At 52.1% G+C, this 21021-nt stretch overlaps 1 long non-coding RNA gene across 1 annotated transcript; it reads right to left on the bottom strand.

Moving 5' to 3' along the window:
- Window positions 1-242: 242 nt before the first annotated feature.
- On the bottom strand, window positions 243-13932 carry LOC138992061 (uncharacterized). Its single transcript, XR_011467867.1, has 4 exons — window positions 13874-13932; window positions 12770-12859; window positions 7138-8919; window positions 243-2804 (listed from the first exon to the last, which is right to left on the bottom strand). It is a non-coding gene; the product is annotated as an uncharacterized lncRNA (long non-coding RNA).
- Between the last annotated feature and the right edge of the window lie 7089 nt (window positions 13933-21021).

Raw genomic sequence — 21021 nt, forward strand, 5'->3', positions numbered from 1 at the left:
AACTGTTAACTCTGTGAAGTCAGTTTAATACTATGTAATGCAATTAAATTGTTTTTCTATTTCATTAATTCTTAAAAATATTTTCATTAAGATCATGGTTTTCTAAGAGATTTTGGGGGGAAATTTAATTCAGTTTAACCAATTCTAGCTTTTGCCCTCATGAGTCATATTTTTGCCCTTGTGGGCTTGCCTTTGTGCTTTTATGTCCTCTCTTGTTTATTTTCCCCAAGTCAGAAGTCACATTTGGCAGCTCAGAAATCTGATGGCCCAATGGTTAATAATCCACCTTCCGCCGCAGGTGACATGGGTTTGATCCCTGTTCGGGGAACTAAGATCCCACATGTCACAGAGCAGCTAAGCCCACCCACCACAACTAGAGGGTATGTGTGCTGCAGTAAAAGAGCCCAAGTGTCACAAGTAAGATCTGACACAGCCAAATAAGTATTTGTTTTTTAATCTAAGCCTCGTATCTAAATTTGAGTATTTTTAACCAGTTAGTTTTCTGTTAATTATTTCTAGCAAAACACATAAAGTGGACAGAAGACTAATAGTTCGTTTTTCTCAGCTTTCTTGTAAGAAAATTGTGAGCAAGCTCCCTTGGATAATCTTGGTGGCTTTATGTCTAAGCTTGGGCTATTGCTCCTACTCACATTTCATTCTAATAGGCTCCACACATGCACTGTCTACACAGTTGGCAAAACACCCTCAAAATATGCCCTCCTTTGTGCAATTATGATAGATAGCCGACAAGCACTTATTGGAGAGGGGAGGGTTTGGAAGACGCCGCAGAGTTCTTAAATGAGACCCTGACGTTGGAGGAGGGTGCGGTTGGCAGGTGCAGAAGGGACGTGGTGCTCAGCTCTTGCTTCTATCAGGGCTCCGGCAAACGTCCGCTTCTTTGCGGCCTTGCGCTGCACGGCCACTCTGTGCCTGGAAACGTGCTGTGCTGGGCTTAGTCGTTCAGTCGTGTCTGACTCTGCAACCTCGTGGACTGTAGCCTGCCAGGCTCCTCTATCCATGGGTATTCTCCAGGCAAGAATACTGGAATGGGTAGCCTATCCCTTCTCCAGGGGATCTTCCTGACCCAGGAATCCAACCGGAAGCACTGACAACGAAAGCTGAGTCCTGGAGTCCTACTGCTTGAGTGGGAGAGGGCAATTCTGGAGGCAGACAGGAAACAGCCAAGCAGCTAGCTGCCTAATGGCCAAGGGACTATTCATCAGAACCTGGGTAGAGGCAGAGGGGTAGAGATGCTGAGCTGTAATCAAGGTCCTCGGAGATACTTAAAGGCAGCCTCATATTCAAGAATCCCTACAGGCACTTTGTAATCCAGTGGTTAAGAATCTGCCTTGCAACGCAGGGAACTCGGGTTCCATCCCTGATAGGAAACTAAGATTTCCCTGGTTGGGGAACTAAGTTGCATGTTGCAACTACTAACACCCGAGTGCCACAACTAGAGAGTCTGTGCACCGCAGCGAAAGATCCCATGTGCTAAGACCCAAGGCAGCCAAATAAAAGAAGCCCTACAAATCCTAAGGAGGATACACAAGAACACACATCAGACTCCAGGAGATAGTGAAGGACAGGGAAGCCTGGCGTGCTGCAGTCCACGGGGTCACAAAGAGCGGAACACGACTTAGCAACTGAACAGCAGCATAGAAATAACAGAATGAAATGAAAACAAATTTGGAGAAAATCTTACAAGTCACCAGAAGCGGGGAAAAAGGTTACCCTTCAAAGAAGCAGCAATAAGACTGACAGTCAGCTTCTCAACAGAAAAATATAAACCAGAAGACAGTGGAAGGGACTTCCCTGGCAGCCCAGTGGTTAGGACTCCATGCTTCCAATGCATCGGGGAAAGGTTTGATCCCTGGTGGAGGAACTAAGGTCCCATATTCTGTGCAGCATGGCCAAAAAATAAGTAACAATAAAAATATTTTTTTTTAAAAGACCGTGGAATTAAATCTCCAAAATACTAAAAAGAAAGCTGCCAATGTAGAATTACCAAGTGAAGATATTCTTCAGAAGTAAAGACGAGGACTTCACTGGTCCAGTGGCTAAGATGCTCCCAAGGCAGAGGGCCCAGTTTCAATCCCTGGTCAGGGAACTAGATCCCACATGCCATAACTAAGACCTGGAGCAGTCAAATAAATATGAATTTTTTTTTTAAAAGAAGAGTAACGTATTGCGACTTCCCTGGTGGTCCAGTGATTTACGACTCAGTGCTTCCACTGCAGGGGACACAGGCTCCATGTTGGTCGGGGAACTAAGATCCTGCATGCTGCATGGGGAGGCCCAAAAACAGAAAGAGTGACGTGCTGCAGACTCTTCAGGGCATGTATCCTGCTGGGGGAGAAGGCTGGGGAAACGAACGCTGACAAGAAGCTGTCGCAGTGATGAGACTCTCTCCTAAGCCTCAGTCATCTTTTCCTTCTGAAGATCAGAACCACAGTGGAAAGGACAATCTTGAGCATCACCAGTCGGATAATGTTTGACTCACTCAACTTCAAACCAGGAATGAGCCTTGAGATCTCTTCTACAACAACCCTGTGGATTCACCAGAGAACCAAGGTCCCAAGAGATGAAACGACTTGCCCAAGATCTCACGGCCACTTAGTTGCCACTTTCCTTCTCTGCTTAGTAAACTGAGTCCCCCACGTCCACTGCAGGGGGCCCTGGGTGCAGCAGCGACTCTGTCTCCTGGGATGAAGGTTCCAGAGCAAAGAATATCCTGGGAGGGGCAGGACCCCTCACCACTGCAGCATGTCCACTGACACCTTTCTTTTTTTCTGAAGTAAATTTTCCTGGAAAACATTAAAAGAAAAGTTGATTTCCACGTGCACGTTTTGTGTGTGCCAAGTCGCTTCAGTCGTGCCCTACTCTTTGCGACCCCATGGGCTGTAGCCCGCCAGGCTCCTCTGTTCATGGGATTCTCCAGGCAAGAGTACTGGAATGGCCAGCCGTTCCCTTCTCCAGGGGATCTGCCCAACCCAGGAATCCAACTCAAGTCTCCTATGTCTCCTGCATTGGCAGGCGGGTTCTTTACCACTAGTACCACTGAGAAGCCCTTCCATGTACTACCCTGTCCTTCCCCCCTGCCCCCCCCCCCCAAAAAAGCATTATTCAAACTCTAGGAGGCATTTGCAGTCAATTTCAATGATGATGAAAAGCTTTAAAATCCTTATAGTCCTATAAAGACATTCAGGAAGAAACATGTTTCATGCTGGTTTTCTTTTAAAACTAAAGACTAGATGAATATATATGGTTACCAGGCACACATCATTGTTAGTAATCAACTGTAATATGTATTTTTTTTAATTAACTGGAATACCATGTTTTACTATTTACTTATCTTCACGTCTTCCTTTATTGAGTCTGTTTTGCCCTGCTGACATCACAAGCAGAAGGCTGGGGCTGGTCATGCTTGAATTGTGACATCAGGAGCAAAACTGTGGGCAGTCTCAAGGAGGGGGTCCAACTCGATAGGGGGACCACAGAACAGCAGCCAAAGGGAAAGGTGAGAAGGTGGTCGTCTAACCCCAGGGGATGTAAAGGGGTGGGGTTGGGGCACACTGGGCTGGGAGTCCTCCCAGCAGCTGGTGACCTGGGGCCTCGCACCCCCCACCCCAACGCGGGCCTAAGCACCCAAGTGTTCTCTTCCCTCCATCCACAGGGCAGCAAGCCTTTGGCTCTCCTTGACATGCAGAGAGTTTCACGTAAGTACTTGTGTGCTGACCTTTCTCCCAAAAGGCCAGGGAAGCGGCTTGTTTCCCTTGTCGCCATGTGACTTCTTCCTGCCTATCTACCTTCTTGTCCAAGATTTGTTCCAGGAATTCGGGCAGGGACAAAAACACAAGCCTCAGTTTATGCCCCTGTGTGGGTACAGTCCCAGTACCCCATGGGCAGACCAGCTGTTTCCAACAGAAGAAAAGGGGTCCCCCTCAAAGGCCCCTCAACTCCCGCCCTGGCTTCAACCTGGCTTTGCCCCGTCTTCCCAGGGCCAGTCCAGGACCAAGCCCCAGCCCTGCAGCCCACTGCCAAGCTCTCAGGAGCTCCCCAAGGCCAGTTCCTGATGAATGACAGCAGTCTCTGCAAGCTGGAGGACCAAGTCCTCTGTCCCGTTTGCCTGGAGGTGTTCCGCAACCCAGTCACCACCGCCTGCGGGCACAACTTCTGCATGAGCTGCCTCCAGGGTTTCTGGGACTACCAGGCCACCATGGGCGAGCCACTCTACTGCCCCCAGTGCCGGGAGAGCTTCCCCACGCGGCCTCGCCTCTGCAAGAACGTCATCCTGGAGGAGATGGTGACCTGCTTCACCCAGGCCAAGGGCCAGACCTTGGGGTCCTCACGGAGCCTGGCCGGGCCCAGGGACGTGCCCTGCGACTTCTGTGCCCCTGAGAAGCTCAAGTCCGTCAAGTCGTGCCTGCAGTGCATGGCCTCCCTGTGTGAGAAGCACCTGCGCAGCCACTTAGAGGACCAGGTGTTCCATGGGCACCAGCTGCTGGAGCCCGTGTGGGACCTCAAGAGCCGGCTGTGCCGCAAGCACCGCAAGCTCCGGCGGCTGTACTGCCGCACCGAGGGCTGCTGCGTGTGCGGGGCCTGCCTGCTGGAGGAGCACAAGAACCACGACACCATCCCGCTGGAGGAGGAGCGCGCACGCAAGGAGGTGGGGGGAAGTGGGGAGCGGGTGGATGCGGAAGTGGGGGGGGGTGGGGGGAAGGGAGAGGGTGGATGGGGGAGGGGAGGAGGTGGATGGGGGAGGGGAGGGGAGAGGGTGGATGAAGGAGGGGAGGGGCGGGGAGGGGAGGCTGAGGAGCAAGAGGACTCTGTGTTCCAGGCACACCTTTCCAGGAAGGAAAGGATTGTAGCCATTAAAGTGTCCTTAGTCTCTCAGTCATGTCTGACTCTCTGCAACCCCATAGACTGTAGCCTGCCATGCTCCTCTGTCCGTGGGGTTCTCCAGGCAAGAATACTGGAGTGGGTTGCCATTTCCTTCTCCGGCCATTAAAATGATGCTCGGAATTCCCTGGTAGCTCAGTCAGTTAAAAAAAAAAAAAATCTGCCTGCAGTGCAGGAGACCTGGATTCGATTCCTGGGTCAGGCAGATCCCTGGAGAATGAAATGACAACCCACTCCAGTACTCTTGCCTGGAAAATCCCATGGACAGAGAAGCCTGGCAGGCTACAGTCCATGGGGTCGAAAAGAGCGGGACACCACTTGGCGACTAAACCACCCAAAGTGATGCTCACGAGGGTCCTGGCAAGACATGACAAAGTGCTATCAGATTGATTGAATAAGGATCCAGGGACTTCCCTGGCGGTCCAGTGGTTAAGACTCTGCTTCCACTTAGGGGAATATGGGTTTATCCCTGGTGGGGGAAGATCCCTCATGCCGTGCACTGCAATCAAAAAAAAAAAAATTAATAAAATGGTTAGTTCTTTATTTTTTTAAAAAAAGGACCCAAAGTTATTTGTGATGAATCCTACTTAAAAAATTTTTTGCACAGAGAAAGGAATGGCTGAAAGGTATCATATCAAAATACAAACATGTCAGGTTGGGTGAATCCCTTTTTTTCTATTTTCAAATTATGTTTTCTCCATTTGGATTGCTTTCTTCGATGGAGTGCTTATATTTGAAACATTCTATCAAGCATATTCTGCTGCTAAGTCGCTTCAGTCGTATCCGACTCTGTGTGACCCCATAGACGGCAGTCCACCAGGCTCCCCGTCCCTGGGATTCTCCAGGCAAGAACACTGGAGTGGGTTGCCATTTCCTTCTCCAGTGCATGAAAGTGAAAAGTGAAAGTAAAGTCGCTCAGTCATATCCGACTCCTAGCGACCCCCTGGACTGCGGCCTACCAGGCCCCTCCATCCATGGGATTTTCCAGGCAAGAGTACTGGAGTGGGTTGCCGTTGCCTTCTCCAAAGCATATTCTAGAACTGTGCTATTCCAACGTAGCCACCTGCAAGAAAGAAGCTTGGGCCAGAATGTAAGCCAACTCACCACACTGTTGAGTTCAGCTGACACTTTTTTCACAGCAGGACCTTCTCAACAAAGGGAGAAATGTGTTGATTTACAGCCTGGCACAAGCTTCTTCTTTTGCTGTGGGTCAGCAACAGTTCACAGACAGGTACCTGGAATCCCACTGTCCCACAGTAGATTGTGAATCATGACAGCGCCCGCCCCTGGGATGTGCTTGTGCTCAGTCGCTCAGTCCTATCTGACTCTCTTTGTAGCCTGTCAGACTCCTCTGTCCTTGGAATTTTTCAGACAAGAATACTGGAGTGGATTGCCATTTCCTCCTCCAAGGGATTTTCCCGACCCAGGGATCAAACCCGTATCTCCTGAGTGTCTCCCTGTGCAGATTCTTTACCGCTGAGCCTCTGGGGTAGCTGAGGCTTATGTGGAAGGACTTGGGGACACAGTTCTGCCTGGACCTGGTGGCACTGACCCAGGGAGCAAAGGACTCCGCATCTGATCGACTCCTGCTCACCCCACTGCCCCCCTCCAAGGCGTCTCAAATCACTGAACCCCTCCATAGCTGCTGCTTGTGATCTGAACCCTATGGTCATCAGCTGTCAGAAGCAGAGAAACTGATTCCTAAGAATGGGGAGTCTCTCAGGGAATGAGAGAGAACAGGAGCAGAGTGGCCCCGAGGGACTTCCTTGGCCGGTCCAGTGGTTAGGACTCTGCACTTCCATTTCAGGGGGCATAGGTTTGATCCCTAGTTGGGGAACTAAGATCCTACCTGCCTCATAGCCAAAAAAAATAGAGGGGTGTCGGTGGGTCATCTACCCTTCAGCCCTACCCATCCTCATTCAGACCTCTTAAGAACATGAGGTGGGACTTCCCTGGTGGTCCAGTGGTTAAGAATTTGCCCTGCAATGCAGAGGACACAGGTTCAATCCCTGGTTGGGGAACGAAGATCCCACATGCCACAGCTGGAGAGTCCATGTACCGAAAGGAGAGATCTACGTGCTGCAGCTAAGACCTGATGCAGCTAAATAGGGCTGTTTTTTTTTTTAACTGAAGAGGTGCGTTTCTTCTGAGCTCTGACATGGGACTGCCCACAGAGGGCTTCTGCTAGGGCACCTATCTGAATCACTGGCCCACTCCTCTTCCACCTCACCCTCTCACCTCAGGTCGAAGTTCGGAAGGTCCAGGCCAACGTGGAGAACCAGATGTTGATCATCACCTCTGACAGCCAAAAGCACCGGGGCCAGGTGGCTTTTCTCTCGGTAAGCTTGGCCCATCGCCACCTCCGGCCGAGGCTTCCCCAGCACCCTGCTTCAGGCTTAGGGGGCCTCTCAAGGGCTTGGAGTGGATGGTGTGGGGCCAGGCAAACAGAGAGGTGATGCCTCAGCCAGCTCTGGGCCCTGACAAGCAGGGTAAGGAGGTGGGGCTCAAAGACACCTCTCTGTCCCCCCACACCTGCCCCCAGAAATTGATCCAGACGACTCGGGACGAGGTGAACGCCTGCTTCTCAGAGATCATCCAGGAGATCAAACAGATGCAGATGAAGGTGCTGGATTTCGTGGAGAAAGAGGAGGCTGCCGCCCTGGGGAAGCTGGGCGGCTCCATCCAGCAGAGTCACAACCGGCTCCTGAAGCTGGAGGGGGACAGCATCTGGCTCCGAAGCCTGCTTGCCAACCGCAGCGACCAGCAGTTTCTGCAGGCAAGGCCCCTCCCTACCCCCACCACCCAGGCCCACGGCAACATCCACTGGGCTGCAGGGGCTTTGACAGCCCTAACTCAGATATCCGAAAAGCCAGGAGGAGGGGAGCAAGCTGTCTGGGTTTGAACATGGGCAGCTTTCCCGCCTGCCTCCTGGTTCTGGGGAACCGCTAAGCCCCGGGCCCCTGCTTGGGGCCTGGCTAACAAGTGGTACTGCCAGCCCCTCCCTGCCTGCAGGAGTTGCCCAGGCTGAAGCACTTCCCTGCCTGCGTGGAGCCCCTGATGGGCACCAACTGCGAGGAGAAGCAGAGCTTCCTCCAGCTGCCAGAGACGTTGGCAGAGCTCCGGACCCGACTGGTGGACATGGGTCTCAGCTTCATCAACCAGCTCCTCCTGAAGGGTTAGTTAGAACCTGCTTGCCTGGGGCGACTGGAGACCCACCTGCCTTCTGGGGATGGGCTGCCCCAAGGGCAGCAGTTGGGAGTCCGCACACTTGTAAGAGAGCCCGGCCTGTCTGTGTGCACCTTCTCCAGGTGACTCAACCTCCTGGAAGCCCATGCCCCTCTCTGGAAGGACACTGGGCTGTGAAAGTGTCCTCAGCAAAGTCCCCCATCTTCCCCAGGCATTAAGATGAACTCCTATGAGGTGCTGCCCCCGGATGTGGACAGGAAAATACTTCTCAAGTGTGAGTCCTCAGTCCTGGGGTCCAGCCCCAGGGGTGGGAAGGAAAGGAACAGGGCCCTTGGTTGCCCAGCCGACCCAGCCCCACCTCCATTCAGGCCAAGGCTCCAGAAAGATGCCAGATCTCTCCTGCCCTGACCTTGTACTCTGGACTAGAGACCTCAGAAGGCCTGTGATTCCACGGCCCTGAGAGGAAGGGGAGAAGGCTGTCCTGTCCCATGCCCATGGGTGGCAGGGCCTTGACCAACACCCAGAGGCCAGCTCTACAGCCCTTGTGGCCCTGATGTGGCTCAGCCTCTGCCCTCAGCTGGGTGCCTGCCGACCTCCGCTGGACTTTAGCCAAGCCAGCTTGGATGGCCCTTGTACAGTCAGTCTCCCTTTTCAGTTAATGTCCCTGCAGCCCCTCTCCCAGGCTGGGCGAGGGACCAAGTGACTCTCTAAGAAATCATCGGTGATGTCTCTGAGGTTTCCAGGGTCACAGCTGATGAAGCCTCTGATGACCCCTTCTGAGCGACCTCCTCCAGGAGCCGCTGACGCTCCCTTAGTCCCACGCAGTCTTGTGTCCTGCACAAACCGAAAAGGGGATCCTGTTAGGCTTTGGCTGGGGAGGGCAGATGGGGGACTCTTGGTTGCCCACCTCTCTAGGAAGGCAGGCCTTTGGACAGCGCCCAGCCAGACAGTGTCCACCCCTGCAGGCTGGAGTTGAAGACTTAGAGAGGGGAATGGAGGGGCCGCTCTTGGGAGCTGGGGGTGGAAGCACTTGGTGACTTTTGTGCCGAAGCTGTGAGCTTCGGCCCTCCCCTGTCCAGACCTCCAGCGCTCTGCCCCCCGGGCCTGCGGACCCTAGCCCCTTTCCCATACCCCCTCGGCCCAGGTTACTGCAACCTGAACTTCGACGCCACCACGGCCAGCGAGGAGCTCTTCCTGTTCAAGGAGACCCACTCGGTGCTGAACCTGGGCATCCTCCTGGAGCCCTTCGCGGCGGGCGGCCCCTTCCCGGGCTTCAAACAGTGGCCGCAGGTGCTGTGCTCGCGCGGCCTGGCCGAGGGCCGCCACTACTGGGAGGCCGACGTGTCCAACTCGTGGGTGTGCCTGGGCGTCACCTACCGCCGCAGCCCCCCGCTCGGCGGCCGCCCGCGCCGCAACATCGTCTATTTGCTGGGCCGCAACCCCTACTCGTGGTGCCTGGAGTGGGACTCGCTCAAGTTCTCCGTGTGGCACAACAACACGCAGACGGTGCTGCACGGCGGCTACCACCGCACGCTCGGCGTGTTGCTCGACTGCGCGGCGGGCTGCCTCTCCTTCTACGGCGTGGCGGGCGGCGTGAGCCTCCTCTACCGCTTCCTCGCCTCCTTCCTGGAGCCGCTCTACCCTGCCGTCATGGTCAGCAGCGGCGCCTCGGTCACGCTCAAGCAGCGCCCCTCCGAGGCCTAGGCCAATAAAGCTGGACTCGAGCGCTGGCTGCGCCCGCAGGGAGGGGCGCGCCGGGGATGGGGGCCGGCCCCGCGGGGTCCCTTGGCCTGGGGTGGAGGGGCGGGCAGCGAATCCGCCTCCCGACTCGCTGCCTGGACTTCACCAGCGACGACCACCCAGGGGTCCCGGGAGGTCCTGGGGATCCCCGGAAACAGGCCGATCCTCCCGTCCCCATTGTCACGGGAGAAGGGGCTCAGAACCAGGCTGGCGATCCCCCTGGGACTGGGGACAGCCCCGTGGCCTCCAGAGGGGGGCGATTCCTGACCAGGATGCTCGGCCTCCCCCACCCATGAGCTCCTAAGCCCCTTCGGAGGGTCTCAGGTTGCCCAGGAGTGGGCGGGGCTTGGGCCAGGTGACTCCTCCGCAGGTGGCCAGACGGAGAGCTGGCACCTGACCCGCGGGCGTAGAGGTGTTCTGAGTTACTGGCTTAATTGGAGGCTAGGGAGTTAAGCCGGGGAATCATGACTGTGTCAGACCTCCCTCCCCAAAAGGCTGAGGGCCTCGGTCCAGGCGGGGCTCCGGCCCCCATTCCTCTGCCCAGCAAGAGTTTTTCTCACATGGCTGGTGTTTTGCAGCTGAGGAGCATGTGGAATTGAAGCTCTCCAGGTGGGTGGGTGCCTGGAAGCTGCTGTCCCCGCCCCCCAGCCTTAAGCCCACCGCACACAGCTCCCCTGGGTAGCACTGCTGGGAAGCCAAGGGGCTTCATTCACATCCAGGTCTCTTCCATCTGACCTGCCCAGCCAAGCCAGACCGTGTGGAAGTCACAGGGAGAGGCTGGGCCTTGCCCTCCGACCACAGCAGCTGTGTGACCGGGGACTCAGCCCCTCCAGGGAAGCAGCCTGGACATTTCTGGCCTCGACCAGTTACTTGTTCCTGTGGCTTCTCTTGCGGGGGGAACCCTGGTAGGGTTAATGATTGGCTCAGAAGAGGAAATGAGACAGTCACGGGGGAGAAAACTCCCTGGGGCAATGTGGTCCAGAAACAGGGCGTGCCTGAATTCCATCCCCGCCTGGCCTGTCGCCAGAGACGTCAGTAACCCTTGTTTCTTACTCTGGGGCCTGGTAGGGTGTCCAACTGGCAGGTGGAAGGTGCACTCGGATGGCCTCACAGAGTGGGGCACCCTTTGGCTGCTCTGAGCCTGGGCTGTGGTTCTGTTGACCTTCCTCCCTGGAGGCTCTGCTCAGCACCAGTCCAGTAACTTCCATTCCTCACCAGTGCTACTGGTGTGGATGGATAGAAATTAAACCTAAACCTTTTCCCTTTGTGGGGAAAGCTTGCATGCCAAAGTGCTTAAATCTTGTCTCCCCACTCCCCCAAATCAGTCCATGGACTGAGGTCAGGAAAGGCTGAGGGGGACTTTCTGGTGGTCCAGTGGCTAAGACTCTGAGCTCCCAATGCAGGGGGCCCAGGTTCGACCCCTGGTTGGGGAACTAGAACCCATGTGCAACAACTAAAGATTCTGTGACCAAGATCAAAGGTGCTGCAACTAGGCCCTGTTACAGCCAAATAAAAAATTTTTAAATGCTGAGAAGGTAAAAAGCATGACCCAAGGAGACAGCAAGAGCCAGCTCCATGGATATGAGTCCTTCCCCACCGGGGGCGGGGGGGGGGGGTGGGGGGGCGGCGGGGTGGAGCCGATGGAGGTGCCTCCCTCATCAGCTCCTCCAGGCTCTGAAGGAGCCTTCACGTGTGTGATGCTGGAGCCTGATACCCTTAGGCACAGGCTGATGTGAAACCCACATCAAAGGCATGTTACTTGTCCGCTTAAACAGTTCCCCAAATTCATAAGCCCCCGGGGATCCACAATGGTAGTCCTGGGGGCAGGGTGGTCATCAGATGCTTGCCAGTATTTCAGAAAGCCAAACAGCAAGCAGGCCTGCGTGTCAGTGAGGCTCATCAGGAAACCACAATGTTGGGGTTCTTGGCTCAGCATTTGCCTCCTGGGTGAATATATCATAGCGGGTGATTCACGCTGCAGAATCAGCCAGAGCTCTTCCATAATCCACATGGGTGAGCCCTGGCCTCAGCCTTTTCCCAACCTTGAAGAGACCAGGGAAGGCACTGTCCCTAGACTGCCACCCACATTCTTCTCATGCCTTCCTGCTCCTGCCTTAACACAACAAATTTTTTTTTTAATGTGAATCCAGACAGACTGTAAACTAATCTTCCCCAAGGGTTATTTCACTTAAAAAAATCCTGTGTCATTTCTCACAAGAAGATTATGTTCCTATATTACTTGGGCAATTTTTAAAATATATATATTAGGTAAAAGTAATTTTCCTTTTATTTAACAAACACGTAATGCCTACTGCACACCAGGGGCCCTGTTCATAGCAAATGAAATGTTGATGGCAAAACAGCTCATTTAATTCTAATAACAACCCCCACCCTGTGCAGGAGGAAACTGAGGGTAAGAAGTGCCTTGTTCAAGATCATGAAGGTACATGAATTGCGGAGCCAGATTCAAACCCAGTCAGTCTGCTTTTTCAATCATTATGCTACGCCACCCCTCCAATAGCACATTCATTGTAGAAAATTTAGGTAATATAGAGACGCAAAAGAAAAAATATTCCAGGGCTTCTCTGTTGGCTTAGTGGTAAAGAATTTGCCTGCCAACACAAGGAACCTGGGTTCCATCCCTGGTTGGGAAAACCCCATGTTCTAAGGGACAACTAAGCCATGCATCACAGCTACTGAGCCCAAGCACTCCAGGGCACGTGAGCCGCAACTATTGAGCCCGCTCACACTAGACACCATGTTCTGCAATAAAAGAATTCACCACAATGAGAAACCCTTGCCCCACAGCTAGACAGTAAACCCATCCCCGCCCTGCCCCGTTCTCCACGACTGGAGAAAGCCCGAGCACAGCAACGAAGACCCAGCATAGCCAAAGATAATTTTTTTTTTTTTTTAAAGAAGATATTCCTACCATAATCCTTACCACCTCCCTGCAGAGATAACCTCTCCTGGAGAATTTCCTTGCAGTCTTCTTTTGTTATCAAGATGTAGATGTTGTAGCTAGAAGACACAACTATCATGCATTTTCCAAAGTTACTTTCGAAACGTAACGTGACATATTACATCCTACACATCTGCCCTACAGCTTTGTTTTATCTTTAACTCCTTCCCTGATTCCCTCTAGAGGTGGGTGGCGAGTGGCAGCCCAGCCGAAGTCACAGATGTTGCTTCCTGGATGTTACCGAAAGTCTGACCCAAACCCATGGGGTGGGAGGGTGAGAAAGGATGGAGCTGAAGGATGCTGGTACCAGCAGACGTTTCCGTCCATCTCATCATCCCATCGCACAGGTGAGGACAGCAGGAAGCAGGACCAGCTGGCAGGAGCCTCAAGAAGGAGTCTTAACTCTTCCCTTCCCCATGAGAGGGTGTGCGCAGGCTGGAGGTGGAAGGATAGGGATGTTTGTGGGAGCCTCTGGCAGAGGCCCTGCCTGTAATGCAATAGCTACCAGACGGCTGTCGGGAGCATCTCCCCAAAAGCCCACATAAGCACAAACCCTACAGTTTTCTTCTGTGAGAAAGGCAATCTGTTGGGGACCTAGACCGGGTCTACAGAGGTAAGCCGGGCTTCCCTGGTGGCTCAGTGGTAAAGAATCCACCTGCCAATGCAGGAGACACAGGTTCCATCCCTGGTCAGAGAAGATCCCATGTGCCACGGACCAACTAAGCCCATCCATCACAACTATTGAGCCTGCGCTCTAGAACCTGGGAACCGAAACTACTGAAGCCTGCCAGCTAGAACCCATGCTCCGCAAGAGAAGCCACCACAATGCGAAACCCATGCACGACAACAGAGTAGCCCTCGCTCGCGTAACTAGGGGAAAGCCCACGTGGCAACGGGGGCCCAGCACAGCCAAAAAGAAACAAATAAAATATAAAAATAAAGAGGTAAACCGCCTCCAGCCTTCCCTGCTGACCCAATCCCATCCCCACTCCCACCCTAGCTCCTTGCCTTGAACATCAGTGTTCAGTAGTTCTCATGGACTGCATCACCAGCCCCCACTCCATTCTACTCTTCTACTCGACTCACCTCTCGCCCTTTGCCCCTGCCATCCCCTCTGCTGGGATCATGCCTCGCCCTCACCTACTTCCTTATTCTTCCTCCTCATTACTTCTTTTTTTTTTTGGCTGAGCCCCACAGCACGTGGGATCTTAGTTCTCCAATGAGGAAGTCCCTCAAATGAGTCTTAAGGACTAAGGAGGAGAAAGTAACAAGCGATGAGAAGGAGGGACTTCTCTACTGGTCCAGTGGCTAAGACTCTGACCTCCTAATGCAGAGGACCCAGGTTCCATCCCTGGGCAATGAACTAGATCCCACATGAGGCAACTAAAAACCCTGCATTCTGCAGCTAAGACCCAGTGCAGCCAAAAAACAAAAACCTGAGGAGCCACTTTAAAAAAAACTTAACTAAGACATGTTTCGCCCCAGGAAGCCACTCGCAAACCCTCTTCTCCCTAAGCCAGGTGGGCTCTCCCCTCTCCTGCCATCACCTTCTACACGCATCCCTCCTGGCACCCACCTTGTTTCATGTGGGAATTCTCCATCAGACCAGCTGCATGCTGGGTATGTCATGTTGGTCTCTTTTGCTTAGCACATGCATGCCACATGTGAAAGTGTGAAAGTAACTCAGTTGTGTCCGACTCTTTGCGACCCGTGGACTGTAGCCCGCCAGACTCCTCTGTCCATGAGATTCTCCAGGCAAGAATACTGGAGTGTATTCCATTCTCCAGGAAATCTTCCTGACCCAGGGATTGAACCTGGGTCTCCTTCATTGCAGGCAGATTCTTTACCATCTGAGCCAGTGCTTAATTGATATTGACCTAAGGACTGAAGGAACACTTCCAGCGGTCAGAGGGTGGAAGGCCACCTCGATCCTTGCCTGGGTCAGGCTGGGCTGGCTGGGTGCAAGTGGCCCAGGAATGGCCGCTCACCTGGTTCCTTCTTCCTTTGCATCCTTTTCTCCCTCCTGAAGCCAGGTCCACGTGCCCACTGCATCCAGATAGATGCAAAGGACCTGTGAATTCTTCCCTGGTTTCCATCTCGACCTCCCCTCTAGCCAGAAGATTCTTCGAGGCTGAGGGCCCTCCAGCAGGCGTGTGAGGGGAGAGACACAGACCTCTCTGGCCTCTGTTTGCTGATCTGTAGGAAGGCATGGATTGAGATATCACTTGTATTTTCTGAAGATTACACAACTCCCAGGGCTTCTCAGACCAGATGGTTGGAAGACATGGTGCATTTCAGGTAGAGCCAAGACTAGGGTGAAGCCAGTGAGACCCTCACCAGGGGCTCGGCATTTAAGTGCGCACATGTGGGCTCAGTCGCTCAGTTGTGTCCGACTCTTCGCTACCCCATGGACTGTAGCCCGCAAGGCTTCTCTGTCTATGAGATTTTCCCAGCAAGAGTATTGGAGTGGGTTCCCATTTCCTTTTCCAGGGGATCTTCCCAACCCAAGGATTGAACCCATGTATTGGCAGGTGGATTTGTCACGAGAGTGTATGCTCCTTGGTTTTTGTCCCATCACAACAAAGATTTGGAATGACGGACATTAAAGCTCCCTTGGCGTGTCACAGCTCTCGGATCTTGGATAGACCGTGTTATAGCTCTCAGGTCTCGAAAGGACCATGTTATAGTTCTTAGACAAATCAGTGTTACAGCTCTATTTTATTTAGAAGATAGCAGGAAAATCCGTCTTTGAGGCGTGAGGGCACACGTAAAGAGAAGAGCGCCCCAGCGCGGGAGAGGGTTTTGACTCCTCTTTGCATATGTTTTTCTCTCCCTGGGCCTGTCCTGTGTAAATTGGGCCAGCCAGGAGTGCTGTTTGTTCTACCTGAGGTCCTCACACACTTCCTCGAAACTTCCTTTGTTCTATTTTGGCGGGCTTTTCCCTTCCGTGTCTTTTAGCCACTGCCATTCTGGACTCCTTTTCCCTATTCTACCTACCTAACAGATTCTTTACCACTGAGCCACTTGGGAATCCTTCAGGATTTAAGGGGAGGAGGCAAAAAACTCAGGAAACAAGATAAATAATATTTAAGGCAATATTTCACCAAATCAAAATTAATGCAAAAATCTATGATGGACAGAATATCAAAATTGTAAATAAAGACTCATCTTTTGGGAATTCCCTAGCAGCCTAGTGGTTAGGACTCTGCTCTTTCACTGCCAAAGACACAGGTTCAGTCCCTGATAAGGGAACTAGGATCCTGCAAGCTGGGCAGCATGGCCTAGAAGAAGGAAAAGGACGCATTTCTAATGACCTGACCCATTGCTTGTACTACCTGCCACTAGTACCTTGCACTAGTCCCAGCCCTGATTCCAACAAAATTTTACTCATGAAACCATTGGCCACTCCATTGGTACTTTTTTTTTTTTTTTTTTTTTTTTTTTAAGGCTGCTCTGTGTGGCATACGGGATCTTAGTTCCCTGACCAGGGATCAAACTCATTGCTGCATTGAGAGCTTGGAGTCTTAACCACTGGACCACGAGGCAAGTCCCCACTGGCCATACATTATTGGTCTGATTTTCTAAAAATATTACCTTTAAATTATTACTAGATTATTATGTATGTATTTTAAGAATTTTTTTTAAGAATTATTTTTGTATTTATATTTTTGGCTGTGCTGGGGCTTCGTTGCTGCACACAGGCTTTCTCTAGTTGCAGCGAGCAAGGGGCTACTCTCTAGATTCCGTGCACGGGCTTCTCATTGAGACGGCTTCTCCTGGTGCTCAGCGGAGGCTCACGGGCTTAGCTGCCCTGCGGCATGTGGGATCTTCCCAGCCCAGGGGTCGAACCTGTTTCCCCTGCATTGGCAAGCAGATTCTTAACCACTGGATCACCAGGAAAGTTCTTATTATTTATCTTGTTTACTGAGTTTTGCTGGTGTCCCTGTAAATTTTGAATTCCAGGCAAGTGCTTCTTCACTCATCTCACCCCAGACAGGGGTTTCACATGTCCAGAACTTAGTAGCTGGACCAGAGGGAGATGGCATTGATGCCAACTGTCCTGTGAACTCAGAACAATCACGCCCAAGTGCCTACAACGCTCTGTTGTCAGTAATGTAAAATCTGAATAAACTAAGAGACAGGCTTTGAGGGGCCTTGTGGCCACACCAGGGGCAGTGGGTGCTGGTGTTAATGGCAAGTTCTGGCTGATGTTGGGCTTCAGGGTCATTGGGGCACACGAGTGAACGTGCCAGGTTGGATATCTCGGCTGAACATAGAACATGTGGAGGGGTCAGTATAAAGGTGGTGGTGGGAGCTGCAGTTGGGGAGTGAGGAGAGGAGAGGAGGGGGTGCAGGTCAGAGCCTGGGGCCTCTGCCATTCAAAGGTCAAGTGCAGGGACTTTGCTGGTGGCCCGGTGGCTAAGATGCTACACTTCCTATGCAGGGTGACTGGGTTGGATCCCTGCTCAGGAACCTAGATCCTATGTGCCACAACTGAAGATCCTGCATTCTGCAACTAAGACCCGGCACAGCCAAAATAAATAAGTGAATAAACATTTTAAAAAAGAGTTCTTTCTGCCATCTTTCTGTGCTGCCAGAATGGTGCTCATGAATGTCCTGACTGATGCGCTCAAGCGTATCAACAATACCGAAAAGGGAAGCAAACGCCAGGTGCTTGTTAGGCTGTGCTCCAAAGTCATCGTCAGGTTTCTAATTGTGATGACGAAGCATGGTTACGTTGGTGAATTTGACATCATCGATGACCACAGGCTGGGAAAATTGTTGTGAACCTCACCAGCAGGCTGAATAAGGGTGGAGTGATCAGCCCCAGATTTGATGTGCACCTCAGAGATCTAGAAGAACAGCAGAATAACCTGCTCCCATCTCGTCGATTTGTCCTGACATTGTCCTGACAACCTCAGCTGGCATCGTGGACCATGAAGAAGCAAGACAAAAACGTACAGGAGGGGAAAAAAATCCTTGGATTCTTTTTCTAGGGATGGACTGTATACAAATAAAATGCCTCAGAGGAAAAAAAAAAAAAGACAGAGCAGGGTCTGCCCTGGTGGTCCAGTGGTTAAGACGCCACACTTCCAACGCAGGGGTTGTGGGTTTGAACACTGGTCGAGAAAGTACGATCCCATGTGCTGTTCAATGCATCCAAACACACAAACAGAAACAAAGGTCAAGAGCAAACATCACAGGTGGCCAGAGACACGAGAGGAAGCCCAGGAGAGAGAGATGCTCCACAAACCAAAGAAAGAGCTGATTTCAAGGAGGGCGGGACCAGTGTGGTCTGATGCTTCAGGCAGATCAGGACTAGACGTGCTCATTGGATGTGAGCTCACAGGGTGGGAATGGTGAGTGGGGCAGAAGTTTGCCTTAGAGAGCGGAGAGGGAGTGGAGGCGTCAGGCTACAGAGGGGTGGGGGCGGGAGCCCGAGGCTGGTATGAAGAGAAGGAGGGTAGATTTTTGTTCTGGTTTCATTTTAGGAGAGGCTCGAGCTTGTTTGAATGCCAGTCTCACACAACAGCCTGCCTGCATGACGATCTGAAATTTCTCTGCATAGATCTGTGCCCAGCAGAAATTATAGATTTAGCAGGAAATGCTTAAAAAAAAAAAAAAAAGCCACAGTTTCCAAGGGAAGAATAAGGGTCAGGGGGAGACGGCAGCCTAGGAACACGAGGGAAGACCCCTCAGAGGAGGTGGACCTGGGGCTGCATCCTGAAGATGGGTGTCTCCATCAAGCCACAAATGCCCACTGGGCACCTGAGCTGGGTTGAATAGAATCTCCCCCAAGTTCATGTCCATGCAGAACCTCAGGATGTGACTTTATCTAGAAACAGGTTTTTGCAGATGTCGTTAGTTAACAGAGGGTCATACTGTAGAGGGCCTCCCAAGTGGCGCAATGGTAAAGAATCCACCTGCCAATGCAAGAGACACAGGTTCGATCCCTGGAGAAGTACCGGGGTCCAGCCCTGGTTGGATCCAGGGATTCCCTCAGGATGATGGCATCGGCAATTTAGAATAGCAATAGTTTAATTAAGTATTAATTAGAGATATACAGAGTGGTTAAATAGGGATAGCTCAGTGAGAAAATTCAGTGGAGAAAAGAAGCTGAATAACTTGGTTTACGTGGAAAACCAATAAAACTCTGAGACAAGGAGTTTGTGTCACCTATGTAGGCTGCAGGCATCCTTCCGTTCTCCCGAAGGGGAGGAGACACTAAGGCCTCCCCGGTCAGATCTTAGAAGCCCAGGCAAAATTAGTAGGCTTGACGAGCCTCCAGGCTCCAGATGGGAATTCAGCCAGAAGGTGAGAGAAAGAATGACATGGGGAGACCAGGCTTCGGTGAGCAAGGCCCGTAGCTTTATTTTCAACAGGGGCTTTTATACCCTAAGTTGCACATAGAGGATAATAGGGGGTGTGAAATCATGCAAAGTCAGCAGTCTTTGATCCTTATCGAAACCAGGGTTTCTTTTCTGCAAACATCATATACAAATGGTTTAGGTGATTTACATCATGGCCAGAAGGCCTGTTAACATTTTATGACTCTGACAAAGGTTTGTCAACCATAAGACTTATTTTCTCTAAGAGTAATTATTTTAAAGTTTGGCGCCATCCTCCGAAGGTATTAGATAAAGTTGCATTCCTATAGGGCAGAGGTGCAGTGGGTTTACAACAAAGGAAAGAATTTATTACCTTAAGGATCTAAAGTTGTTAACACCAAGGCCACCACTTATTTTTTCTACATACCAACTATATTAATTAATACACTTCCAAGGATACAATACAGGGGATGTGGAAACTTGGCAGCAAGCATTGGCTCAACAATGAAATCTTCTACTAGTTCTGTTCTGACAATTTCTAACTCTCTATACTATAAGGCTCTATACTATTTGAATATCTTAAGCTCCCCATGCCTCTCACGGTTGGGAGACTGTAAACAATCGTATGCATAGCTGTAGGAGTCCGGGTAAGCCTGTCAGGCAAGTTAGAGAGCCATCTGAGGGGTTTGGATTTAAACACTCCTATTATGCCCAAGAGGTTAATTAGCCAGAGCTCTAAGTTGACTTCCTTCAAAGAAAAGGTGGTGGGGGACAGCCCCCCGTAAAGTCAGAGGTGTAGGTGAGAGCACAAAGCAGTAAAGTAGGCAGACTCTGGTTTGGGGGTAGACACTCAGGCAGGCCCAGAGGGGCACCCCTCGAGTTCTGGCTCGACTTGCCCACCAGAACTCTCCCACATAACCTTGTTATGGGTGGGGACTCCCGTGCTGGCTCCCAGCAGAGAAGGAAATGGCAACCCACTCCAGTATTCTTGCCTGGAGAATCCCACGGACGGAGGAGCCTGGTGGGCTACAGTCCACGGGATTTCAAAGAGTCGGACACAACTGAGCGCACACACACACACATACTGGAGTAGGGTGGACCCTAATCCAATGCCTAGTGTCCTCATAAGAAGAGAAAACAGAGACATGGAGACATTCAGATACAGAGAGAAGACGGAACAGAGAGGGATGCAGCTGCAAGCCAAGGATCATTCGGGAGGGAGGTGTGGGCTGGACTCCCTCTCAGAGCCTTCAGAGAGAGCTGACCCTGCCCAGCATCTTGATCTCAGGCCTCTGGCCTCCAGCATGCGGAGAGAATACGGTTCTGTTGCCTGGGCCTTCCACCCCCGCCCTGAACCACCCCCTCAGCCCCTCATTCGTGGTCCTTTGTGTGACAGCCATGGGAAACCAACACAACACCTCCTGAGCGTTTGGCTCGGCGCTCTTCCAGCCGCTGGAGATACCGAAGCAGACGGCTCCCCCAGGTTCTCAGAAAGCTGCGCCTATCTGGGGCCACCAGGATGTTCCAGATGGGGTGTCACTTGGCCTTCCTTCTTGCAAGCTGTAGGGGTTATCCAGAGCGATGGGGAAGCAGGGAGATGTGAAAGCAGGGATGTGGCTGGAGCAAAGGAAGGGATGGGACTGCCGGGCCACGGGGAACCGGAACAGGCGCTTGGTTCTGGCGTGCTCTGGCCACCCCAGAGGGAGGCAGACCTTCGGGGAAATGGCATGATTTTTTTTTTTTTGCTGTGCTGCCACACTACTTGCAGAATCGTTTTCGTTTGACTGCCCTGGGTCTTAGTTGCATCCTGTTGGATCTGGTTCACTGACCAGGGATCAAACCTGGGCTGAATGCATTGGGAGCTCATAGTCTCAACCACTGGACCACCAGGGAAGTCCCCCCAGT

Source organism: Bos mutus, chromosome 19 (genome assembly GCF_027580195.1).
Source record: "Bos mutus isolate GX-2022 chromosome 19, NWIPB_WYAK_1.1, whole genome shotgun sequence".
NCBI lineage: Eukaryota > Metazoa > Chordata > Mammalia > Artiodactyla > Bovidae > Bos > Bos mutus.